The sequence below is a fragment of the Oryx dammah genome, unplaced genomic scaffold (genome assembly GCF_014754425.2).
Source record: "Oryx dammah isolate SB20612 unplaced genomic scaffold, SCBI_Odam_1.1 HiC_scaffold_1, whole genome shotgun sequence".
NCBI lineage: Eukaryota > Metazoa > Chordata > Mammalia > Artiodactyla > Bovidae > Oryx > Oryx dammah.
The window spans coordinates 53,871,177-53,888,618 of NW_024070185.1; positions in this window are offsets into that span (position 1 = coordinate 53,871,177).

The window sequence follows — 17,442 nt, forward strand, 5'->3', positions numbered from 1 at the left end:
AGTATTAATAGTGTAGAATACAGTATTTTTAACTACAGTCAGCATGCTATACCTTAGATCCTTGGAACTTGTTCATGTTATAAATGAAAAGTAGTATTACTCTGACTAATATATTTCCATTTCCCCTACTACCCAACCCCTGGTTACCACTATTCTACTCTGTTTCTATGAGTTCACAAGTCCTAATTTCTTTATAGCAAAAAGAGTATGATAATATTTATAGAGTAATTTCCTTGTCTTTTTTTGAGGATTAAATGAAATGTGAGATAATGCTTGCACAGTATCAATACTAAGTAAGTAGCCAAGCATACAGTAACCACTAGGTTGATGTTAACTGTTGTACTTTGTTAGTAGTAGTGATATCCCAAGTAACTAGTATGAGCAAAACATTCTGAAATACATTTGAGGTCACAATGTGAACACCAACCTCTCTGATACACAGTGATTATGAGACAGAAAGCCTTAGGTACTCAGAAAGCCATTGTGCCCCACATCGTCTGCCAGCCCATTGTCACAAGTCAGACTTTCATTTGTGGTTAGCCATTCAATGTTTCTCACTTGGATGTTATTAATGCTGTATCTGGAATGTGGGTAGTATGTTTTTAAAAGATTGTGGCCTACCATTTATACACAAGTCACTATGAAAAAAATTGCATTGTGTTGTAATAACAGAGCCCTTTCAACCAGAATTGAACTGTTGTTTCCACAACACTGTCAGAGAGACTAAATAAAGCAAACTAGAAAAGCTGCTTTGTGTTGTGTGAGCAGTTCACATTGCTTTCCTTTTTTATTGTACTGTTGTACCACTGGCAATCAGTGTGGGGCCTTCACTTATGGAAATATAGCTGTTGGCAGTTTAGGCTCAATTTCATTCTCAAGCTGTCATAAATGATCACATGGGAAGATAATACTTGATGGGAAGTTTGTTTTCTTTACCTTTTTTTTTTTCTTTTATTTTTCTTTGAGGCAACTTGTTACAGAGGAGAACAGATTAAGACTGAGATCTACGGTGTACTGCAATGCTTGGAAAATATGCACACATTCTCAGAAATTCTATTCACATAGGAAAAAGATAGAAACAATTCCCTAATTAAATTAAAACATTTGCAAGCATGGCCACTTCTTCTAGAAAAGTCATCACCATCATATATTGAATGCCCTCTTTAAAAAAAAACGACAAATACCTCTATAACTCTAAATATTTAATGGCATATCTGGAGATTCTGCTTTGAAGACATTTTTAATTCTGTTAACCTTTGTTTAGTCTACTTCTATGACTCATCATTTTATGGATTAAAGAGTTTTGGAACCCATTCTTATTGCCATAGACTCTTTTTAAAATTGAATTATAGTTGCTTTACAATGTTGTGTCAGGTTTAGGCATATAGCAAGGTGATTTGGCTAAATATATTCTTTTTCAGATTCTTTTCCATCATAGGTTATTACAAGATACTGAATATAGTGTCCTGTGCTATACAGTAGGCCCTTGTTTATCTATTTTATATATAGTACTGTGTATCTATTAATCTCAAACTCCTAATTTATCTCCATAGACCCTTAAAGAAGGTGCATACAAACATTTTGCTCAGTGTATTACAGCAGACGATCTATGGCTTTGTCAGTCTATTTTATAATAAACAATATCTTCATGCATTGTTGCCAAAGGTGTGTAACCTGAATTGAATGAAGACTTTAGACCTGAACTCTAGTGCACAGGACACATAGTTTAAAAAGGAAGCAATTATATATTTGTAAAAACAGGACATTCTAAAGGACAGGTAGCCTAATCTTTTCAAAAGTTTTTGTTGTGAGGAGAATGAGTGGGGAAAAGGAGAGGAGTATTCTAGATTAAGTCTTAAGAGACATAACAAAATGGAAAGCAAAATCCATGTGGTACTTGTTTGGATCCTAGTTTGATCAAATCAGTATCTTTGAGAAACAGTGAAAGTTTAGCACAACCTGGGCATTAGATTTGATTAAGAATTTATTGTGAATTTTGTAGATGTGATTTGGTATTATGATTATATAGGAGGATGTCCTTACTGGTTTTAGTTTTATTATATTTTTAAGCATTGCATACTGACATGTATAGGTAAAGAAATGTCATATTTATTTACTTTTTACTACGCCATCAAAGCAATACTTAAATCAGATGTTACAAAATGTTAAGAACAGTTAAATATGGACAATGAGCATACAGATTCATTATACTCTGCTCTTCTTTTCAGTAAGTTTTAAGATATTCTTAATAAAAAGTAGAAAAAAATCTTTGTGGTATTATTCTTCTTGAAAACTAAGAGTGCTATTTAAAGTGGTATTCCAAAACTCTTTAATCCATAAAATGATGAGTCATAGAAGTAGACTAAACAAAGGTTAACAGAATTAAAAATGTCTTCAAAGCAGAATCTCCAGATATGCCATTAAATATTTAGAGTTATAGAGGTATTTGTCGTTTTTTTTTAAAGAGGACATTCAATATATGATGGTGATGACTTTTCTAGATATAGGGACTAGGAAGATCCATACAATAAGCTCCTTGGAATAAAAATAACCATAGAAAATTTCAGACCACAAGCTTGGTGCTTTAGTAGAGGTCATTGCTGCTGCTGCTGCTGCTGCTAAGTCACTTCAGTCATGTCCGACTCTGTGCGACCCCATAGATGGCAGCCCACCAGGCTCCTCCGTCCCTGGGATTCTCCAGGTAAGAGCACTGGAGTGGGTTGCCATTTCCTTCTCCAATGCATGAAAGTGAAAAGTGAAAGTGAAGTCGCTCAGTCGTGTCCGACTCTTTGTGACCTCGTGGACTACAGCCTACCAGGCTCTTCCATCCATGGGATTTTCCAGGCAAGAGTACTGGAGTGGGGTGCCAGTGCTTTCTCTGAGTAGAGGTCATTAGCCTGACACACAATAAGAAGAACACATGTGTTGCCTCTTCTTGGCCAAGGTCCTGAAGTTGACTTGACTTATTTATTAGCAGTATGAACTTGAGCATTTTCTTAGACTGAGTCTCAAGTGTCTTCTTGGTAGAACGGGGATAATAAAATATATCTTCCAGGGAATGTGTTGATATTAAATGAGGTAATATGCTTCAAGAGTTTAGCACAGAGATGTGTGAAATAAAATTCCTGTCTGTGTTGCTATCTTTAGAGATGCATTAAGGGGAGGTAGAATAGGAGTGATCAGGAACTCTTCTGAGCACAACTGAGAAAATCAGTCTGGCAGTCAGATGCATGATAACCGCTGCAAGTCTGAAGACAAGGGTGCTATTGCAGAGTCTCCTGATACCCTACCTGACACTCATTGCTTTCTTGCTTCCAGGACTCTAATTTTGTTATGGATGGTGACACAGCAGCCTGGACAGGAAACTAACAATTTAAAAAATGCAACCACATTTGCCATCCTTATTTGAAGCAAGTGGCAGCACTGTCTTGTTTTGGCCAATGTAATGTAAGCTGAAATCATAGGGTGGGTGTTCTGCGAATGTGCTTTAAAATTAGGAGACAGCCTAAGGCAATACAACTGCTCTAAAAATACTCTATGGAGAAGGGAATGGCAATCCACTCCAGTATTCTTGCTTGGAGCATTCCATGAAAAGAGAAGCCCGGTGGGCTGCAGTTCATGGGGTCGCAGAGTCGGACATGACTGAGCGACTAACACATACACAAAAATACTCTAAGAATACAAGTATGGACAGCCAGCAGTATCTTGGGTTTCTCATGACCTCATGGAACTGTTTCACCATCTTGCAATGACTACTGCCAATCTTATTGTCAGGTGAGAGAAAAAGAATTCCCACTTTTTTCAAAGATGCTGCGTATATGGCTGTTTTGCATTATATACATCTGAATTCAATCTGCCACTGAAGTAAGCCCCAATCAGAAAGCTTTATAAGGGTGAGAAGGAAATGAGAAGCATTGGGGAGCTGGACTATAATGGGGCAATATCAGTGGAAATGGAAAAAAATGGTGACCGGGAGATACTTTGGGAATAGACATCATGAGACCATTACTGAAGGGATGTATGACTGAAGGGAAAGGAAGGTGTCCAGTATGACTTTCAAGTTTAAGTTTAGGTGTTCAGGAGAATGGTAGCATTTTTGGTGCCCAAAGATAGCTGTAACAGTTAGGTTTTAGATGAGTGACTTTGATTCAAGAAAGAAAAACCTGGATACTCTGAGGACTGAATTAGTAGTATGACCTCCCAAACCCTTAGAAAGATTGGTAGAAAGAAAGATTAGGGTGTGGAAAAGGGTCTCCTATCAGATTGCAGGGCTTCTGTTTACTCAGTATAAAGACAGGCCATACTGATTGGTCAATATTTTCAAACATGGGTTCAAACTACATTTGGAAAATATATAATCATTTCCTCTAAGGCTCAGTAGCTAGAAATATACGTTGCTTAGCTAAGGCATGGATCTGTTTTCAGAGTAGAACATGGACTGTGTGACCTCTGGATGCGCTTGATAGTTCTATCATTCTATAATTATCTCAGGCTTCAAATAACTTTCCAGGGAACAGCAAATAATTTTTACTAATAAAACACAATTTGAAACTTGGAGATGAAATTACCCATTTTCAATAAAGTGTTGTAATAAAGTTAGTGACTGGAGACTCCCCCTAGGAATAAAGAGCTAAATGTATTGGTTGGCCACCCGTGCAAAGCAAAGCTAAAGTCTACACTAATTCATCACTTGGAAGAAGTGGAAGCTCTATATAAGTTTTAAATATAAACTTGACAGCAGATGAAAGCACTAAAAGGACATTGTTATTTTACAGTAGAATCTCCGGTTAATACCAATAGGCACTCTCAAGTCTAAATTCTATATCAACTTCACTGAGAAATTGCTGCCTGATTCTATTTCCTGTATTAGGTCCCTTCTGAATCCTGTTTATTGGTACAGTGGATGGAAATTCATGTCTGTGTTCTTTATAATTTTGCCAACAATAAGAGAACTGCTACTAGAAAAAGGGGAGGTATAGCAAGCTTTATATTAAATTAAGATTATCCTATGTTCCTACAAATTCAGTAGAAAAATTATTTGGGCAATTTTACTTTAAAGACCTTTCTACATGTGGTAGAGAGCAATTATTAACAAAAATGATTTGTGGTACAGTTGTTTTCTTAAAAATTTTATTTCCTACAGAAGCATAGTGCTTCTGATCTGAAACGTAGGTTTATGCAAACAATAAAGTGCAGTGATTCCCAAAGTGTCTGAAGATAATAGTTGTTCCTCGAAAATATTTCCATGGTCACATAATATTTGGACATTCTTTTAAAACAAAATTACTAAGTTTTTTTGTTGCAGTTCTTGTCAGAGCCTTTATAAAGCTCTGTGACTCACCAGAAAGGAATAAAAGAAGCAACATTTTCAAGAATATTACCTCTTCTAATTATTTTTGTCTGATCCCAAAGTTTTTGCCAGTGTATGGGTTCATCTTAAGACTCGGGATCCAGTCGGTCTAATTGAATTTCTTTCCTAGGAAATTTCACATTGGAGGTCAATAAATTTACTCTCTCGTCCCCTCTCTCCCTCTCCTTCTGAGGCTAGATATACAGTATGTATGCTATATGTGACCATATTGTTCAGTCCGTGTAGATTAAAGAAGCAAAGGAAGTCTGTCTAGACACAGGAAAGAACAAAACACTTTTGATATGTATTTTGAATAATAGTTTAAAAATATTAGCTTGTAATTAAGTTTTTTTAATGTTAGGAAGTGAAATTATTAAGTCTTTCTTTGCAATAATACATAAAAGTTATCGATGCTTGCTTAACTATTTACATTATATTTAGCTTACTAAATATTTAATAGAGAAAATTACAAAATAAAAATAACAGACTTAAGTGTCTATCACTTAAAATGAATGAACGTTAATGCTCATGTTTGCTTGAAACCCTACCTCTGATTCAGTCTCTTCAAACTCTCCGCAAAGACTCTCTTGCTATGAGGTTGATGTGTATCCAAACCATATTATCATATGCTTTGATGGTATAGGAATTCTATTCAAAATATATACATTTAACAAATTGTATTTAACTGATACAGTTTATAACACTATGTAATTTTGTCTTTTTATACTTGACTCATGGTTGCATTATGTGTTTGCAGTGCTTTTCGTATTTTATTTTTATTGAGCAATATTTAGCATTATTTTGTAAACATCTTTTACTTGAGAGGCATTTTGCCTTGTTGCTGCATGGTTTTATTATTTATCCTTTATAATGCCTGGATAATGTCCCACTGAGCTGACATATGATCAGTTATCAATTCAGTCACTCAGTTGTGTCCGACTCTTTGCAATCCCATGGACTGCAGCATGCCAGGCCTCCCTGTCCATCACCAACACCTGGAGCTTGGTCAAGCTAAATCCATTAAGTCAGTGATGCCATCCAACCATCTCATCCTGTCTCGTTCCCTTCTCTTCCCACCTTCAATTTTCCCTCATAACATCAGGTCTTCATAGACCAGGACCTGGGGATTGGAGTTGATGAGAAAAAGGATGCAGGGGACCTAAGTCTCAAGTGAAACAAGGGTACTTTATTTGCAGAAACACATCCTTATATATATTCAATAAAATGATTACTCAGCCATTAAAAAGAATGAAATTTCAGCGGTTGCAACAAAATGGATAGTCCTTTAAGTACAAGGTCACTGAAGAGAGTTAATGAAGGGAGTCACTGAAGGGAATCCAAGCAGGTGACCTTTCCCATGATCTCAGTCCTGAGAACTGCATGCAGCTCTGCTCGTTCTTGTTTTCCAGGACCTGATGAGGAACAGAGAGTCCTTGATAAACAGCCACAAAGGAAGAAAACATATTGGATCCCTTAAATTTGAATGTCCCCTGACAATCAGGGTCTTTTCCAATGAGTCACCTCTTTGCATCAGGTGGCCAAGGATTGGAGCTTCAGCTTCACCATCAGTCCTTCTAGTAAATATATTCAGGACTGATTTCCTTTAGGATTGACTGGTTGGATCTCCTTGAAGTCCAAGGGACTCTCAAGAGTCTTCTCCAACACCACAGTTCAAAACCATCACTTCTTCAGTGCTCAGCTTTCTTCACAGTCCAACTCGCACATCCATACATGATTACTGGAAAAACCATAACTTTGATTAGAAGGACCTTTATTGGCAAAGTAATGTCTCTGTTCTTTAATATGCTGTCTAGGTTGGTCATAACTTTCCTTCCAAGGACCAAGTGTCTTTTAATTTCATGGCTGCTGTCACCAAATGCGGTGATTTTGGAGTGCAAAAAAAATAAAGTCTCTCACTGTTTCCATTGTTTCCACATCTATTTGCCATGAAGTGATGGGACCAGATGCCATGATCTTAGTTTTCTGAATGTTGAGCTTTAAGCCAACTTTTTCACTCGCCTCTTTCACTTTCATCAAGAGGCTCTTTAGTTCTTCTTTGCTTTCTGCCATAAGGATGGTGTCATCTGCATATCTGAGGTTATTGATATTTCTCCTGGCAATCTTGACTATAGCTTGTGCATCATCTGGCCTGGCATTTCGCATGATGTACTCTGCATAGAAGTTAAATAAGCAGGGTGACAATATACAGCCTTGATGTACTCCTTTCCCTATTTGGAACCAGTCTGTTGTTCCCTGTCTTTTTCTAACTGTTGCTTCTTAATCTGCATACAGATTTCTCAGGAGGCAGGTAAGGTGGTCCAGTATATCCACATCTTTAAAAATTTTCCACAGTTTGTTGTGATCTGCACTGTCAAAGGCTTTAACATAGTCAATAAAGCAGAAGCAGATGTTTTTCTGGAACTCGCTTGCTTTTTCAATGATCTGATGGATGTTGGCAATTTGATCTTTGGCTCCTCTGCCTTTTCTAAATCCATCTTGAACATCTTGAAATTCATGGTTCATGTACTGTTGAAGCCTGGCCTGGAGAATTTTGAGCATTACTTTGCTAGTGTGTGAGATGAGTACAATTATGTGGTAGTTTGAGCATTCTTTGGCATTACCTTTCTTCAGGATTGGAATGAAAACTGACCTTTTCCAGTCCTGTGGCCACTGCTGAGTTTTCCAAATTTGCTGGCATATTGAGTGCAGCATTATAACAGCATCATCTTTTAGGATTTGAAATAGCTCATCTGGAGTTCCATCACTTCCACTAGCTTTGGTCGCAATGATGCTTTCTAAGGCCCACTTCACTTCACATTCTAGGGTGTCTGGCTCTAGTCCAGTGATTACACCATCTTGGTTATCTGTGTCACGAAGATCTTTTTATATAGTTCTTTTGTGTATTCTTGCCACCTCTTCTTAATATCTTTTGCTTAGTTTGTATTATTCTTCTCCTATAGTTTATATAATTACCATATTCTTTTGGACACTAAAAATAAGCAAGTGAAGTAAGTATATGATAAAATTTAGGATATTTTATCTGAAGTTAAGAGAAAGCCTCATTAGTTATGACTTAAGCTCCATTATATTGAAATTTGCTGTTTACATAATAGACCAGTAGGTTACTTTGGACCTGAGTCAGTTTTTTTTTTTTTTTTTTTTTTTGTGATTGTTTTCCTTATGATCACAAGATGAGTGCTGCTGCTTTGAATATCATATCATTACAGGGTAGCCTCCAAACTGGATAGAATAGAGTTGGAGGTAAAATGAGGCTTTCATCATGGTTCTCTCTTTTCAAGAGAAAAGTCCTTCTCAGAAGCTTTCAACAGAGTTTACTTGAGGTTTTAATGTCCAAAATCACATGATATGTCCAAATAAGTCTCAGCTCTATAAAGAACAACAGGATTGTCATGATTGACGTGGACAAACTTTTTTTCTAGGGCTGGGTGCATCGCTCCCCAAACCACCATGAACTTTGTCTGGCAAAGAAGGAGTAGAGATGGTGGTGTATTAGTTAGGGTTCTCTAGGAACAGCATGAATGTAAGATTAACTGTCTATGTATCTACCTATTATCTATGATTTACTGTAAGAAATTGTCTGACATAATTTTAGAGATGAACAAGTCCCAAGATCTGCAGGGTGGGTCACCAAGGTGGAGCCCCAGGAGAGCTGACACTTAGTTCTGAGTCCTAAGGCCTGAAAATCAGGAAGACCAATGGTGTTGTACCAGTCTTGAGACCAGGAAGAGCTGATTTTCCAGTTCAAGTCCAAAAGCAGGAAAAAGGCCAGTGTTCCAGTTTAAAGCCTATTAAACAGGGAATTTCTTGATTGGACAAAGCCCACCCACATTCCAGAGGGCAATCTAAAGACTTAGTCTATTGATTTAAATCTTAATCTCACCCAAGAACACTGTCACAGAAATAGCCAGATTAATATTTGACCAAATATCTGTACATTCTATGGTCTAGTCAAGCTGGTACATGAAATTAAGTATTGCAAGTGGCTAGGGCAATGGCATCCCACTCCAGTACGCTTGCCTGGAAAATCCCATGGACGGAGGAGCCTGGTGGGCTGTAGTCCATGGGGTTGCTGAGGGTCAGACACGACTGAGCGACTTCACTTTCATGCATTGGAGAAGGAAATGGCAACCCACTCTAGTGTTTTTGCCTGGAGAATCCTGGGGACGGCAGAGCCTGGTGGGCTGCCGTCTATGGGGTCGCACAGAGTCAGACATGACTGAAGTGACTTAGCTTAGCTTATGGGTATGAATACATATGAATTTGGTGTGGAGGGGGCACAACTCAGTCAATAATATCCCAGTGTAACTGTATTTGGAGATAGGGGCTTTAGGGAGGTAATATTAGATGAGGTTATCAGGATGGAGCCTGAATTAGATATGACTGGTATCCTTACTAGAAGAGGAAGAAGCACAATAGATCTCTCTTTCCTTGTGCTCACAGAGAATAGGTCATAGAAGGTGACCATGTAAAGTCAGCTAGAGGTCTCACTACAAGCCATCACTGATGACACTTTGACCTTGGATTTCTAGCCTGCAAGATTGTGAGAAAATGTATTTCTGTTGATTAAGCCACCTAGTCTGTGGTATTCTGTAATTACAACCTGGGTAGACTAATACAGTAACATTCTTAGACTTACTGGGATCTTTTCTTGAGAAAAGATCTATAGTTGCTTCCATGAATATATTCTATTAGTAGAGGTCTGCATATTGAAAAGCAGAGACATTACTTTGCCAACAAATGTCCGTCTAGTGAAAGCTATGGTTTTTACAGTAGTCATGTATGGATGTGAGAGTTGGACTATAAAGAAAGCTGAGTGCTGAAGAACTGATGCTTTTGAAGTGTGGTGTTGGAGAAGACTCTTGAGAATCCCTTGGACTGCAAGGAGACTGGTTGGAACCAGTCCATCCTAAAAGAAATCAGTCCTAGACATTCATTGGAAGGAATGTTGCTGAAGCTAAAGATTCAATCCTTTAGCCACCTGATGCAAAGAACTGACTCCTTTGAAAAGACCCTGATGCTGGGAAAGACTGAAGGTGGGAGGAGAAGGGGACGAGAGGATGAGATAGTTGGATGGCATTACCGACTCAATGGACATGAGTTTGAGTAAACTCTGGGAGTTGGTGATGGACAGGGAGGCTTGGCGTGCTGCGGTCCACGGGGTTGCAAAGAGTCAGACACGACTGAGTGACTGAAGTGAACTGATGTATGGATGTGAGAGTTGGACTATAAAGAAAACTGAGCACCAAAGAATTGATGCTTTTGAAGTGTGGTGTTGGAGAAGACTCTTGAGAGTCCCTTGGACTGCAAGGAGATCCAACCAGTCCATTCTAAAGGAGATCAGTCCTGAGTTCCTTTGGAAGGACTGATGCTGAAGCTGAAACTCCAGTTCTTGGCTACCTGATGTGAAGAACTGACTCATTGGAAAAGACCCTGATGCTGGGAAAGATTGAAAGCTGGAGAAAATGGGGTTGATAGAGGATGAGATGGTTCGATGGCATCACTGACTCAATGGACATGAGTTTGAGTAAACTCTAGGAGTTGGTGATGGACAGGGAGGCCTGGCATGCTGCGGTTCATGGGGTTCCAAAGAGTCGGACACGACTGAGTGATTGAACTGAACTGAGAGGTCTCAACTTATATATATGTAAACATATAGTGCCATCACAACAAAATTTGGTTATTGTTTCTATTTTATATTTTGAGTGTAGCCTGCTCTTTTTTTACCTAATATTTTGTTCAGATTGTAAAATTATATTTTAAAATATGGTGTATCAGTTTTTCTGATTTTCTCTGTGATATCTAACACAAAACATCATGGAGCAGAGTTTATAAACCAGCATTTCCTGGTTCATCTAAATGTAAGGGATCCATAGAGTTTAGCACGTCTTCCTTGTGTTAGGAGCTAGAAAATTTGAGTGATGAGGCAGATGAGGAGGAAAGCCTTAGTTTCTTTGCCTAGTCTCTGAGGCAAATCTGATTAAGCTAAGATGGAGGAGTTGATGTTTGCAATTGTTATCATTCCATGTAAAGCCAAGAACTGAATATAACTACTTAGCATTTTGATTCTACAAAATGTCTAAATATTTTCTTAAGGTGATTTCTAACTACAAGTGCACTATTTTGGTTAAATATTTTAAACACCTTTTAAAAAGGCAAATGAATTTTGAAATAATTTGTTTAGAATTTATCTGGGCTCCTATTAATGCAAGTTCTCTGGGAGGTAAAATGTAAATTAGATATTGCCCTGAATGAGGCAGCAAGAGTAGTATAATGAATGACAACATCATATTATAAAGGTTGTGTTGCCATTGTTTATAGGACGGACTCTTTTGTCTGAATTGACTGGACAGTTTGGCTCAGCTGCAGACTGATTTTATGTTTTTTTCAATAGCTTTGAGTAAGTAATTGATATGTTGGCATTGCATAAATGTGATCTCAAATAAACAGTTTCTTGCTCCAAAGAAGTTGAGTTTAGGCTATTCATTACCATTTGAGAAGAAAGAATTTCCAAGAGAAAATAGAAATGATTCAATATTTATGAGTTTTATTTGACTTTAAATTAGCAACTATGATGATGATTATAATAATAATAGTAACAACAACAACGACAAAAACTTAGGATCAGTTGAGAAATTTGCCTCAACTCTTGAATGATTCTTAGTGTTGCCTCAGCAGTATTGGGTCCAAATGGCTCAGCTGATGAGGCTATGTTGGATATGCATTGTCCATGTTCTTCTGAGAACATTTCTGGAAAGGTGTTATTGTTTCATCATTAATATTAATCTCACTACTCTTTTACCGCGTGAAGGACTCCTGGATGCTGTTCTTTATTCAGGCAAGATTCAGCAAATCCCATTTTCAAATCTGATATTTGCATCATCTAGATGCCTCTTGAGGAGTACAAAATGAGAAACACTGGGCTGGAAGAAGCACAAGCTGGAATCAAGATTGCCAGGAGAAATATCAGTAACCTCAGATACGCAGATGACACCACCCTTATGGCAGAAAGTGAAGAGGAACTAAAGAGCCTCTTGATGAAAGTGAAAGAGGAGAGTGAAAAAGTTGGCTTAAAGCTCAACATTCAGAAAAGTAAGATCATGGGATCCGGTCCCATCACTTCATGGCAAATAGATGGGGAAACAGTGGAAACAGTGGCAGACTTTATTTTTTTGGGCTCCAAAATCACTGCAGATGGTGACTGCAGCCATGAAATAAAGATTCTTACTCCTTGGAAGAAAAGTTACGACCAACCTAGACAGCATATTAAAAAGCAGAGACATTACTTTGCCAACAAAGGTCTGTCTATTTAAGGCTATGGTTTTTCCTGTGGTCATGTATGGATGTGAGAGTTGGACTATAAAGAAAGCTGAGCACTGAAGAATTGATGCTTTTGAAGTGTGGTGTTGGAGAAGACTCTTGAGAGTCCCTTGGACTGCAAGGAGATCCAACCAGTCCATCCTAAAGGAAATCAGTCCTGAATATTCATTGAAAGGACTGATGTTGAAGCTGAAACTCCAATCCTTTGGCCACCTGTTGCAAAGAGCTGACTCCTTTGAAAAGACCCTGATGCTGGGAAAGATTGAAGGTGAGAGGAGAAGGGGACAACAGAGGATGAGATGGCTGGATGGCATCACCAATTCAAGGGACATGATTTTGGGTAAACTCTGGAAGTTAGTGATGGACAGGGACGCCTGGTGTGCTGCGGTCGATGGGGTCGCAAAGAGTCGGACATGACTTAGCAACTGAACTTAACTGAGATGCCTCTAGGTCCACTCGGCCCCCTTTCAGTAAGGCTCAACAAGCATGGCTTAATTTTTTTCTGGACTCTAGGGTAGTGTACAGCTGGAGAGATGGCAAGTCAAGGTGCAGGAAATTAATAGGACAGAATAGAATTTTTTAGTTTTTGTTGGTCAGAACTTAACTAAATTTAGTACTGGTCCCTCAAGAAAGAAAGAAAAAGCCCTAATTCAACACCCAATTACTTTTAAAAAAGGATCTAAAGACATCGCAGGAAATTAGACCAGCCAGTTTGACACCAGTTAAATCTCAGAAGCATTTTTAAAAGATCAAATGCTGGAACATTTAAAAAGCACAGCTTGATAACAGTCAATTAAGGTAGCCACAGGATGTGGCCAGGAGATTTTAGTAATTTGTGTGTGTACAGCATGGATGGAAATCTAAATGGCATTGCCATAAGAATCAAGAAATACATAGTAAAAATCACAAAGTAGGGTATGGCTATTTGACAAACCCCTATTTTTTTTTCCTTTTTTACTTATTAAGTGAAGCATGGAATCCTGGGGCCCAAACAAGCCTAACAAATTGAATTAGTAGTTGAGTAAACTTGGGTACAAGTCAAATCCAATTTCAGATTTTTAGCAACTTAGTTTTGTGTTCAAACTGCTATTATTCAGTAATGATAAGATTTGGGGGCAAAGGGACCTGGTTCTGATGGAATCATCTAGGACAGTGCTTTACAAAGTGTGGTCCATGGGCTGATGCTGTTCTATATGCTGTTATCTTCAGCAAGGTAGGTGAAAAATTAAGAATAAGTATTTATTTAGTCGCTTTTATAGCAATGTGACCAAGTACTGTCCAAAAACCATGGACTTGAAATTTGTATAACTTTTCTTTTTGAAAAAGTCAAACTTAGCAATTAATTTTACTGTGTTTAAAAATATATATATAGGTCTCTGGTTTGTTGAAATGAAGAACTAGTGTCTGTCCCCACTGGCCCCCACACCAATAGTTTGAGAAGCAGTGATCAAGATATTTTTTTTAAAGAAATGACATTTAAAATATGATGTATACCATGTTATTAGAAAATGCCAGCCTATTTTCCTGTTAGTGAAAAAATCCAAGTATAACTGCCTCAAATATATTTGTAAAATGATTTTCAAAAAATAGACATTTGAGGAAACTCTTTGAGTTGAGAGTTTACAGAATCTTAAAAATGTCTTTTGTCATGAGTTGCAGGTGTAGCTAAGGGTACGGTATGAGTTGAAAGGTAAATTGGATCATGTTCCAATTCTTCAGGCCTTCCCTGTATTAGAAATGTACATATCCTTTGCTGTGTGATTTTGTATTTCCTGTGATTATACATCAAGTATGCTACCCTGTCCCATTGATATTGGGTTTCACTAAGTGACTTGCATTGGGCAGTAGAATATGGGCAGAAGTGATAGTGTACCTGGTTCTGTGAAAAATCCTTAAAAGGATTATATGTTTCCTCCAGCTGTCTCTGGTTCATGTTATCATCTTGATAAGGGCATGCCCCATCTGTCTTTGGCTCCCGCAGTATAAATCTAGGAATGAGATACTCAGAGCAAAGCTAAACCTAACCCAGTACAACCGCACTGCAGCCTGAGATAGCCTTCCCTGCCAACCTACAGACCTATAAACCAGAAAAATAACTGTTTTTGTTGTAGGCCACCTAGGTTTGGAGTGGTTTGTTACAAAGCATTATTATAGAAATAGCTGGCCAGCATAGTTGGATTATGATACATTCCAGAGCCAACAAGTGCTATTGTTTACCTTTACAACCCGGAAATCTCTGCATGTCATTCTCACATGTTTAACTACTTAGATCTTTAATAGGCAGCTCGGATGTGACATACTCAAACCCGAGTTTGTGATTCTCCTGCCCCAATCCCAGCCTACTCTACTTCTTGGTAAAAGGCAGCTCTATTCTATCTTCCAAGGTTCTTAGGGGGTCATTCTTAATTTCTCACTTTTTTTTTTTCATATTCCACATTTAGTGGGATGTGAAATACATTGAAACACATTCCAAATGTGATCGTTTCTCACCCCCTCCATCCGGACTTTCCTATGAAGCACATGCCTTAACTGCTCTTTTTAATTCAACTCTCAGTTTTGAGATATGTTTTCCACACACCAGATGGGGTTATCCTTAAGAATATATGTCATATTGTTTCATTCTTCTTTTCTGAGCCCTCTCTTCCCATCTCACTCAGAATTTCTTTCAAAGTCACTGTTGTGGCCTTACTGGCCCTGCATGCTGTGGCCCTGAGTGTTTCTCTGACTTTCCCCTCTCTCACTGATCTCCCTTCACTGTGCTTTAGATCCCTGACCTCTTGCTTCAGGGAAGTACACTAAGTTGGCTTCTGCTGCAGAATCTCTCCTTGGAATGCCTCTTCCTGGATATCTAAAGTTTTGCTTTCTTGTTCCTTTTAGGAATCTGCTCATATGTCATTCCTTCTCTGATCCCATCTGGAATAAAGACCACTCTGGTGTGTTATTTATTTATGATTTATTGTCTATCTCTGCTCACCGAAATGGCAGTTTCCTAAAAAGCAGAGAGTGTCATATACACGGCCAGATCCCCAGCATTAAGAACAGCCCTTGGGCACATAGAAAGTGCTCAGTAAATATCTGCTGGTGGAAACCTTAATTCAATATCGTTAGAAGGAATATGATTCTGTTAAGTTTTGAGTTTATTAAGTATGGGTCAGGTATTCATGTGCTGACTGACGTTGCATGCTAAGTCACTTCAGTTGTGTCTGACTCTTTGTGACCCTATGGACTGTAGTCCACCAGGCTCCTCTGTCTAGGGATTCTCCAGGCAAGAATACTGGAGGGGGTTGCCATGCCCTCCTCGAGGGGATCTTCCTGACCCAGGGATCAAACCTGCTTCTCTTATGTCTCCTGCGTTGCCAGGCGAGTTCTTTACCACTGGTGCCACCACTAACACTGACTGATGTTAGTGAAAAGTAAAAAAGACTCAACTTCCTGTTCTTCATGTGAAATTGATGTTGGCTGAATAGATCAGACAATCTTTTGGTCCTGGATTTCAAAGACTAAAAGCACTTGGTTAACATTAGTATGAGGGGCATTTTAATTTTAACATTAAAGACATGAAAGTAAGTTACATTCAGGGTTTCTGATTTGGATGGGATAGTCTATAAGAATTTTTCTGAAACCAGTCCATTTTTGAGCAAGGTCATTTATAGACATTGCTCATAGATAGAAGGTAAGAAAATATTCTAGAAATAATTCAGGGAATTGAAGAAGCATTTTTACTTTAGGGGGAAAAATAACACTCTCTCCAAGAACACTTTGGGAAACTATGGGAAGAGGAGGTTGGCCAGGTAGGAGGTGGTGACTGTCACTCTCAGATCTTGTCCACGCCGGCAGTTTTCTGGCATTTCAGCAGCACACGGTTTTGGTGAGGATTTTGTATGTTATTTCAGCAGCAAAATCTCTGCCAAGATCATGAAGGGAGTGCAAGCTCCAGGAAATCTTGTAAAAGAAGCAAAAATGTTGTCATATGCTTGGATGTCAGGCAAGCTGAGGCAAAACTGCAGCATACCTAGACCCAAGTCCTACCACGTAGGGTAATTCTGGGTCTTCCATCTGAAGTTCCTGCTCAGAGGTGACAGAATTTCTAACATGACTTCAAAATAGACTCCTCTATAATACGCTGCTAATCTCCACATGTAGGTGCACACATCAATCCTTTAATTATTTCTATAGTGATGAGTGTTGCATGTGCACAGATATATATTAGAAAAAGGTAAAAATGAGGGGAAGAATGATATCATGTCTTTGGGGGGAAAATTCTTAATTTTATTCTAAGTTATTTTGTCTTAACTGAACACAAAAGATGTTTAATCTTCTCTGGTGAAGAAAGGGGATGTAAATAATACTTATTGAATAACTGTGCCAGGCACAATGCTAGGAGCTTCACATATGTTTTCTTGCTATAATGTATAATTTGTATCTTGTGTGTAATCTCTTTGATTCTGGAGTGGGAAATCCTCACTAGTTCTTAGACTGAAGCTGAGACAAAAGCTATTTTCCCCAGACAGGCTACCTGAGACACAGAAGTGTTAAGTGTTTTGCTTAAGATCACACAGCAGGTCTGGAGTAGGGCAGGGAAAACTATTTTACTCTCATTCAGAGCAAATATTTTCTTGAAAGTGTCAGCTGTTTTTCTAAGTTTTTTGGACAATTTATACTCTGATGCTGCTACTGCTAAGTCACTTCAGTCGTGTCCGACTCTGTGTGACCCCATAGGCGGCAGCCCACCAGGCTCCCCCATCCCTGGGATT